Source organism: Pimephales promelas, chromosome 13, assembly GCF_988280905.1.
Source record: "Pimephales promelas chromosome 13, fPimPro1.hap1.1, whole genome shotgun sequence".
In the NCBI taxonomy this organism is placed as follows: Eukaryota; Metazoa; Chordata; class Actinopteri; order Cypriniformes; family Leuciscidae; genus Pimephales; species Pimephales promelas.
Window position 1 is genome coordinate 27,578,369 of NC_142781.1, and position 9,873 is coordinate 27,588,241.

The following is a 9,873-nucleotide window of genomic DNA, read 5'->3' on the forward strand; positions in this document are numbered from 1 at the left end:
AAAAGTACAAAAGAACCTGAGAGGCCGACTTCCCACGTGAAGGTATTTTCTGGACTAGCCTATGTATTGCTCAGTCTGAGCTCTTAGCGTTAACTTTCCTCATATTTAATTCAGCGGGTAGGTTCACGGTAGCTTTTAAACGATACAGGTCATTGTGCACGGGGGCTTTTATGACTGATTACCTGTGGTAAACAACCCCAACTTCTCCGTCGCTCTTTTATTCACACTGCTAATTGTTTGAGGGAAACAAACACGATACACAGCAATTCGTTTTCCACAGCGTGACCTTGAACGCTCTTCGCTCTGCTAATTAATCATGCAGTAAGTTCAAAGAGAATGTCATCAATATTTATGACTGACTAACAGTTTCAAAACCATTGCTGCAACAGAGAACAGAAATTTTTATGCAAGTATCCCATTTTAGGTCAGTTGGCACCCAGTTATATTAGTTAACTTCTTCAGCAACATAGATCCTCTAAGCCATTAAGATCTGTACAAAGGTTTCAGTTAACTATTCCCTAGTCTCGTCAAAAATCAAAACAAGGTTTTCTGTTGCAGCTCATGGCTTTTTGAAAAAGTATTTTCTCACCTGCATTCGACTGTACTTAATTTTGTGTCATTTTGTATTTGTCTTATACTTGGTTTCATTATCCTAGATTGTAGTGTAAACCTCACTTCCATCCCGGTCACGGCACCAAATGTAACCAGTCCAACTCGACTCTTCTGTGTTGTGTTTCCCAAAAGCATCGTTCGCCAACTATATTCGCAAGTTTCATCGTTATATTGTGTGCATTTCCCAAAAGCATTGTTAGCCAACTATGGTCACCATTTACGTCGTCATCAGGGGTGCGTTTCCCAAAAGCAGCGTTAGCCAACTATGGTCGCAATTTACGTCGTTATTAGGGGGGCGTTTCCCAAAAGCATCCTTCGCCAACTATATTTGCTAGCTCTGTCGTTATCAGGGGTGCGTTTCCCAAAAGCATTGTTCGCCAACTATATTCGCAAGTTCCGTCGTTATCAGCAGTGCGTTTCCCAAAAGCATTGTTCGCCAACTATATTCACAAGCTCCGTCGTTATCAGCAGTGCGTTTCCCAAAAGCATTGTTCGCCAACTATATTCACAAGTTCCGTCGTTATCAGCAGTGCGTTTCCCAAAAGCATTGTTCGTCAACTATATTCGCAAGCTCCGTCGTTATCAGGGGTGCGTTTCCCAAAAGCATTGTTCGCCAACTATATTCGCAAGCTCCGTCGTTATCAGGGGTGCGTTTCCCAAAAGCATTGTTCGCCAACTATATTCGCAAGTTCCGTCGTTATCAGCAGTGCGTTTCCCAAAAGCATTGTTCGCCAACTATATTCGCAAGCTCCGTCGTTATCAGGGGTGCGTTTTCCAAAAGCATTGTTCGCCAACTATATTCGCAAGTTCCGTCGTTATCAGGGGTGCGTTTCCCAAAAGCATTGTTCGCCAACTATATTCGCAAGTTCCGTCGTTATCAGGGGTGCGTTTTCCAAAAGCATTGTTCGTCAACTATATTCGCAAGCTCCGTCGTTATCAGGGGTGCGTTTCCCAAAAGCATTGTTCGCCAACTATATTCGCAAGCTCCGTCGTTATCAGCAGTGCGTTTCCCAAAAGCATTGTTCGCCAACTATATTCGCAAGTTCCGTCGTTATCAGCAGTGCGTTTCCCAAAAGCATTGTTCGCCAACTATATTCGCAAGCTCCGTCGTTATCAGGGGTGCGTTTTCCAAAAGCATTGTTCGCCAACTATATTCGCAAGTTCCGTCGTTATCAGGGGTGCGTTTCCCAAAAGCATTGTTCGCCAACTATATTCGCAAGTTCCGTCGTTATCAGGGGTGCGTTTTCCAAAAGCATTGTTCGCCAACTATATTCGCAAGTTCCGTCGTTATCAGGGGTGCGTTTCCCAAAAGCATTGTTCGCCAACTATATTCGCAAGTTCCGTCGTTATCGGGGGTTTGTTTCCCAAAAGCATTGTTAGCCAAATAGGGTCGCAGTTGCCGTCATTATCAGTATAGTTCAGCGAGTTGGTGTTTTCTGAAACATCAGTTCTAACGAACACTCGCAAACTGCATCACAAAGTTTTGTCTATGGAATGACAGCTCTCTAATGATGACAGCTATCGTTAGATGCATAGTTTCTTGTTAGCAGGACATTTGGAATCAATAAATCCATATCTTTAGCAAAATAAGCAAGCTGACATTCAGTAAAATCTGTATATTTACTTTAGAATTACAAAATACAAATGTGATTTATGTATTTTAGTTTACAGAGAATTTTAAGAGTTTTAAGAGAATTAAAGCACCGTTTTTGAAGAGTATGCTTAGTATGCTCTAGTATACAAGAACGAGCCTATGATTGAATATGGAAATAAAGCAAACTAACTAAGAAAAATGGGAAATAGTCCTCAGATGCCATATCCATAATTTGCAGCAAAACATAAATTCTAGCATTAATTAGGTCTCAAACGGATTCATTTAAAGTAGTTATTTCTCCATCACCTGCGTGACATCATTCACCAACATGGTTGAACGACCAATTTCCGACAAAACTGATTCGGGAAACAGTTGCGACGAGCTAGTTGATTTCGTCAATGGTGCATCATACTATGGTAGTTAAGCAGCAAGTTACATCGTTGTACGGGAAACGCACCCCTGAGCGGGATTTAAACAATGGTGTGGAAGGCAGGTGCGCTAACAAGGACGCTAAACACTAACACGCGGGTCAGAGGCCAGAGGAGTGTGGTTTATGTGCACCTACATCTGTTACGTTAGGTCTGGTATGTTAAGCATTTTGGCCAACATGTGTTGTTTTTTAAATGTGCTATATAAATAAATGGGATTGGTTAATTGATTGATTGATTGACTGACTGACTAACGGATGAATTCCAGTTGCAATTTCAGCTTCCCTTGGCCTATAAAGAAAAACTCACACTGAGTGGAAGAACCAGACTTCACAGCCTCTCTCTTTTTCTAATTGTCTCAACCTGTCAGTGGCATTTCTCCACAATTCCTTCTTCTGGATTTGTGGGATGTTGTTTAGAATTGAAAATAGCTGTGCCCACAGGCCAATTTGAAGAGTGTTCTCCTCCGAAAATTGTCTCTAACTGTATGCTCCCACTGTTTAGACTGTGGGGATAAGCATTTCACCATTTACAGTAACAAGAATCCATCCTCTGAGAGAGAGAGGAGAAATGCATCCATGTGACTGAAATCGATCAATGCCACAGTCCATGGCTGCGCTAAACTGATGCACTCCAGTGGTGTTTTCTCGACATCTAATAACATGTTTGGTTTGCCACTGTCAGAGGAACCTCAGACAGACTAGTTTCTGCTTAACCATGGTATTACCCAGACAGTCTTTAGGATACCGCAGGGATAAGAACCAGATGTCAGAGCATATTAGACATTTTTCAGGATGTTACACTTTGCACTTTTATACAAAAAAAATAAAAAAATGCAAACAGTGCTTTAATACTAGGACAAGTCACTTGGACAAGTTGTCGCTTATTAGGGTTAGGGTTAGGGTTACATATCTAACTGTAAATGATGAATTGGTAGGACCTACTTTTGTGAATATTGGTAAAATCTTTCATCATTTACTCACCTCCATGTCAATCCAAACCTGTATGACTTTTGTGAAAAAAATTCTACTGTTTTTGTCCAAACCACATCAATGGAGTAAGTGATGAAAAAATACACCTAAATTCAATATTATTCTGGCATAAACTGGATGAAAACTACCCACAATTATTAAACTGGCCAAGTATAGCAACCAAAATGGCTGCCTGACAACTAGAAATTACAATTTAGTTAATCACTTGCAATGGCCAGACCCTGATTCATATGTGTATTATTGAATGTATTAGTCTCCATTAATGTGAAAATAAGTCAGGCTGTTGACAGATTGCCACCTGGTGGTCATTGCCAACTTGGGTACTGGTAGCATACAAGCTCAGACTGCAATTCCCCAGAATGCTGCAAAAATAAAATAATTTTAATGACATGTTAAAACAAGGCTCCTCTTCATTATGGCTATTGAGGTTTCCCTGCAAAAGCCTTTGTCCCATGGCCTGCCATTCCTCATATGCAATGAAGTAAAGTGAAGCAAAATAAATCATCATTTCTGTGGCATTTTCCACAGTGGAGTGCCACCGTCATCTTCCATAGAACGTTTACCCGCGGATTCCTTCATGCATCGCCGGAGGACGCACGCTTTGATCTTATATCAGGCTGGCAGAGAAACACAGTGTCTCAGTTTTGTTGCAAAGAGCGTAGTGCAGTCAGTGTTTGCACTTTTGAACACAAAGGAGGGGTCAGTATTATTATTGTTAACAAACTGAGGGAAAACGTTTTTTTTTCTTAACTGAAAAAAATAAATAAATGATAATTAATATGTAAAAAAATTATTTAATTAATATGTAATAGATTATAAAGCTCTACATTAAATATGAAAATGTTACTCTATAGCAATAATTCTAGACTGTGCTGAAAAAACACAGTGTCATACATTTTTTTAATGATAAAAATTAGCATATTAACCTTGGCGGCCGTAAAAAAAAAAATGTTAAGGACTAAAATAGAAACGAAATACAAAAAAAGTGCACTAAATTACTTTAAGACTAACTAAAATATAATAAAAATAACAGAAATTATTTCAATATTACTTTTTGATACTCCTTAAAACCCTTACTTGTGCGTTCACACCAGACGCGAATAGCGCGTCAAATTCGCGCTTACCGCGTCTAGTTATACGCTTGAACACTTTGAATCCATTCGCGCTCAAGAGATTTACAATTTCACTTTAAACTTTAGTTTTTTTTACGCGCGTCAAGAGCGAAATTGACTGGGTTCAAAGTGTTTAAGCGTATAACTAGACGTGGTAGGCGCGAATTTGTCGGAATCGAAACCCGTTGGCGGCCATCTTTTTTTTATGTTGATCAAGCATTCATAGAGAGAGTCACCGCTCTGTATTTTCTCTGGAGAGCATAATGTCATCGTCGCTGTATTTGTGTCCACCAGACCCTTAGGAGCGTCCCGAGATAAAAGCAGATGGGAAATAATTAGCATAGATGATGTTCATAATATTAATGCATTAGATCTGATTCAACAGTGAGCATTTGTCAATGCTTGGCTAAAGAGATGCGTTTTTAATCTAGTTTTAAACTGGGACAGCGAGTCTGAGCCTCGAACAATATCAGGAAGGGTATTTCAGAGTTTAGGAGCTAAATGTGAGAACACCCTCCCTCCTTTAGTGGACTTAGATATCTTAGGAATGAACAGAACCTCGAATTTAGTGATCTTAAAGAACGCAATGGATTGTAGGACGATAGAAGGTCCATTAAATATAAACGGAGACCATTTAGAGGGCTTGATACAGAACTTAATAGGTAACCAGTGTAGAGATTATAAAATTGTTGTTATATGATCATATTTTCTTGTAGTAAGAACTTTCACAGCTGCATTTTGCACTAGCTAGCTTGTTTATTGCGGATGCAGGGCAACCAACTAAAGCATTACAGTAATCTAGTATCGAGGTCATGAATGCATGAACTAACATTTCTGCATCAGAAACAGATAGGATGTTACGTAGCTTAGCAATGTTTCTAAGGTGGAAAAAGGCTGTTCTTGTAACATATGAAATATGATTTTTGAAAGACAAGTTGTGGTCTAGTATAACACCCATGTCTTAGTGGATAAAGTAATAGGACATCCTTCTAAATTAAAATTGTATTGTAAGAGGTTTTGTGGACCAATAAGTAATACCTCCATTTTATCTGAACATTTTAGAACAAACATTTCAGCTGGCATATTAACTTTGGCAGCCCTAAAACAAACGTAGCACTATAATAAAAAACAGTGCAACTAAATACAAAACCAGAAAATATGAACGACTATTTAATTATTTCAATACTATCTAATATCAAATAAAAATAACTAATACATTATTTTAATGTGAAAATGCAACTAAATACCAAAAATACTGTGCTGGAAAAAGGTAAGCTGTTACAGAGTTTTAAATGATACTAGCTAGTGCATCAGCGTCTTTGGCAGCCCTACAATAAAAAATATAATAAAAAAAGTTAAAAAAACAAAAACAAACAGAAACAACAATGAAAGGATGGTACGTCTGCGTGTCTGTTAATGCAAATGCTATTTTGGTCAAGAATGCTTGTTAGAACGCATTCTATTAACATGACAGCATCTCTGTAAATTCCCCTCATTGTGATTTAACCATGTTTGCTGTTCCGCATTAAAGAGCTGCCGCTCTTGTTTTCTCTGTCATTGTGCTGTGGTGTTAGCGTTATCTTTTTGCTTGGCAACCATCTCACTCACTAAAGCTCTAGATTGACAGGAGGGATCTGGTTGTTTTGTCTGGCAAGCCTCCAGCCACTTACTAAGGACATAATGTGCTAAGGTATTATGCAATGAGGCTGCGTTGCAAGTAAGCATAGTGAGGTCAAATTAATATAATATCCTGATGCTTTCACAAACCTGTTACATTTTGTTTGAAAACCAAAAAGACATGCAACATCGAAGGGCTTTGACTGGCTTTTTTTTTAAGGGCTCTTAAGCTGGATTTTTGCAAATGCTATTTGATTATATCTGATTACAATGGTCAGGTCCTAAAGCGTTATGGATTAAATTAAAGCAAGCCGTGATGGAGAGCAAATTAAAGCAGGATCAGTGCTCTGCATTAGAGTGTTGAGGGACAAATTAAGCCTAGATCAGCATCCTGTCATGTGATAGGCCAAAGAGCAGCTACCAAACCAACACACACTTCTTGGCACAGGGAAATAAAAAGGCCCATCATGCCAGCAGTGAATCCACGCTTGCCAGAGAGCATCCCTGCAGCTGTGCCAGGCGTATACTGAGCCAAAATAGCCTGTCATAACAAGAGATCATCTCCCCTAGAGACTGCCAGCAGAATCCTGCGTTCTGTTCAAACGCAAAAACACAACTGCCTCTAATCAAGCAGACAGGGCAAAAACATATTATAATTTATTTTGACAAATTGTTCAATGTGATCTCATGAGTTTTTGTGTGTATTTTTTATGTAAAGTGTGGTTCTACCAACCATACATTTACTTATGTTTAATATAGACATACACATACAATATTGACAGCAGTAAAATGTAAATTATTTACATATGAACAACTTTTAAACATACAAATGTGCGCAAATTCTTAATTATCAATATTTAGAATAACACAAATATACGTTATCTAATGTTTTGGCTGCTATCTAATTCAGCCATACTAATAAGCAAAAATGACTATAAACATCAAATTTCTGTTTCTTTTTTTTTATTGCTTGAGTAAGAATTTTGAACTTTCCCAAATGGCACACTTCAATGCACTTAAGGTCTTGTGGACTTGCAAATACTTCCGGTAAAAATATGATTTTTGCAGGCAGCCTGAACATAGCTGTAGTCTTGTTTTCAGATAAATGTAACTTTAGTGAGATTTATGATTAAAAAATTAATAAAAAATTTGCCAGTGAGAAAAATCAACTTGTTAAATTTTTGTTCCTTATCCCATTATCATTTTTTCCTTCTTTTTTTTAGCATTAAAAATTACACTATTATTTAGATGGATTTCACTAAAAACAAGACTTATGGCGCTTTTCCACTGCATAGTACGGTACGGTTCGGCGCAGTACGCTTCGACTCGGAGCGGCACAGTTCGGTTCCCTTTGCGTTTCCACTGCAGTAGTACCCCTTCAAAGTGTGTGGGACTGATCGTTATTTGCGCGCGCCTCTACTGCCATGACATCATCTTAAAAGCGCCACATTTTCAAACCCACAACACAGGAACAATGGAGACTATCGAGGGGTTCCTGATTCTCGGTATGTGGTTGTTTTTAACTGCTAGACGGAAAAATGTGTTTAAAATGAGGCTGATGGCAGCAAAACAAAAATACTGCTAAAAAGTGTCTCGTGTCGCAAATCCAATGACTCTAGTAGTGACGCTGGTAGTGACGATTCTGTCTGACCAATCAGTGATCTGCAGTGTTTCACGTCACATTTTAGTACCGGTACGGTACGCTTGGAACCTCAACAGACCAGGTACCATTTAAAGCGACCTGAAGCGAACCGTACTGTAACGTACCATGCAGTGGAAAAGCACCACAAGTGAGCCGTACCGAACCGAACCGTACCGTACTATGCAGTGGAAAAGCGCCTTTAGGCCCTGTTCACACGAACGCTCACGGGTGAAAACATACGACAGGCGACAGCGTTTTTGGGGCTTAAAAATGCAAAAAAAGTGAATAGAAAGAAATAGAAATCTTAAAAACGCTCCATGCAAAAGTCTGCTTGACGGTGAAGGTTGTACGCAAGAGCACTGACTTGGTGTTGTCGTGTGGCAGTGCTTCACATTGCCACCTAGCTGCCTGGAGTGCATACTACATCGAATTTCACACACTTTTGCATCACCATATGCACGCGGATTTCCCACCCATAACGCTCGTCTAAACGCAGAATAAAAAGTGATAACGCAACGCCACTTTTGCGCTTTCCCTTCAGATCGTTACCATGTAACCATATCCTTATAAGGATGTTTAAATATTTACATTGTAGCCCTAATCCAACTAAAAATATCATGCACTTACATTTTTGGCTTGAGATGTGCTAGTAATTACACTAATAAAAAATGTAATATCTATATAAAATCAGCAAAAAATGGAGGCCTCACATTGACCTTTCTGAGTAAAAGCAGACACCTCTAGATCAGTGGTGAATTCTTTCAAATTATTACCTGCATGTGCGTATCATCAGGGTGAACCGAAAGGTTTCAGCTGACATTCAATGGGATTCGATGTGGTCTGAACGGGCTTCACATGGATGGAGCAGAGGAAACAGATGTGTTTTTCTGCTAAGATCAAGAGACAGATTGGGTTTTCACAGAACAAACCCAAAGTGTTAAACAACTGGTGCAAAGAGGCAAATACTACTATTTTCAATGATATTGATTCTCTACTGGCAAAAAGTCTTGTGAAGTGCTTTCTGTTAATTTATTTCCTTTGGTTTCCATAAGTGCTGGCGGATTACTTTATAAAGATCAATAATTGCCGGTCCATTTTTCTGGACGCTAATATTTCAAGGCATGGCGGTGTACAATGTCACCCTTGCACTCATGATTGAGTTGCCATGTTGAGCCTGGAAAAGTTACTAGGTGAAGTTCCTCCATCCAAACCCCGTCATTAAAACGAGTGCATAGCTGGCTCGCTAGCTCATCCTTAACAACTGGGAAAATATTTACCCATCTCAAACCAGTGAAAGACGGCCATTAGTTTGCTTTCTTGCCCATTGTTGACAAAGTTGGCGAAGACGTTTTGACATTGGAGGAGCTGGAAAACATCTCTAGCTCAGAATTCTTGGAGTATATTCGACAGTAACCCCTGCTTTTAATTTGTGCATAGAAACATCTGTGTTCACACCAGTTTTGGTATAGCAGGCTGCCAGTGAAGTGCGATCAGCAGTGCATAATGAGCTTGTGAAATCTCGTCATATTCCTCACATCGAAAAAGTAGTCTCACGCTGGAGTCTTCTGCACTTGGTCTTACTCAAAACTTGCTCACAGTTTTCTGGCTTGTCATTCTATTTCACTATACGTTCTGTTATCATGGACAAGGTTTCCTCTATTTGTTGTGGCCTCTGAGCTGGGCCATAATAAACAACAGTATTTAAGTAACATAAAGTATTGATTGTTTTGATTAATACTCCCATTTACAAGAAAGAAATAGCTTAAAATTATATATCCCCAAAGCTAAGATGACATACATTGCAAAACAACTTCGCATAAATAATAATAATAATAATAATAATAATAAATGTTAATTGGTCATTTTAAATGATTGT

The 9,873-nt window shown here is 39.0% G+C and overlaps 1 protein-coding gene across 1 annotated transcript in view; it reads left to right on the forward strand.

The window, feature by feature from the left end:
- aig1 (androgen induced 1) overlaps positions 1 to 9,873 on the forward strand; it is a 43,087-nt gene that overhangs the window by 15,886 nt on the left and 17,328 nt on the right. The gene's annotated exons all lie outside the window — the stretch shown is intronic.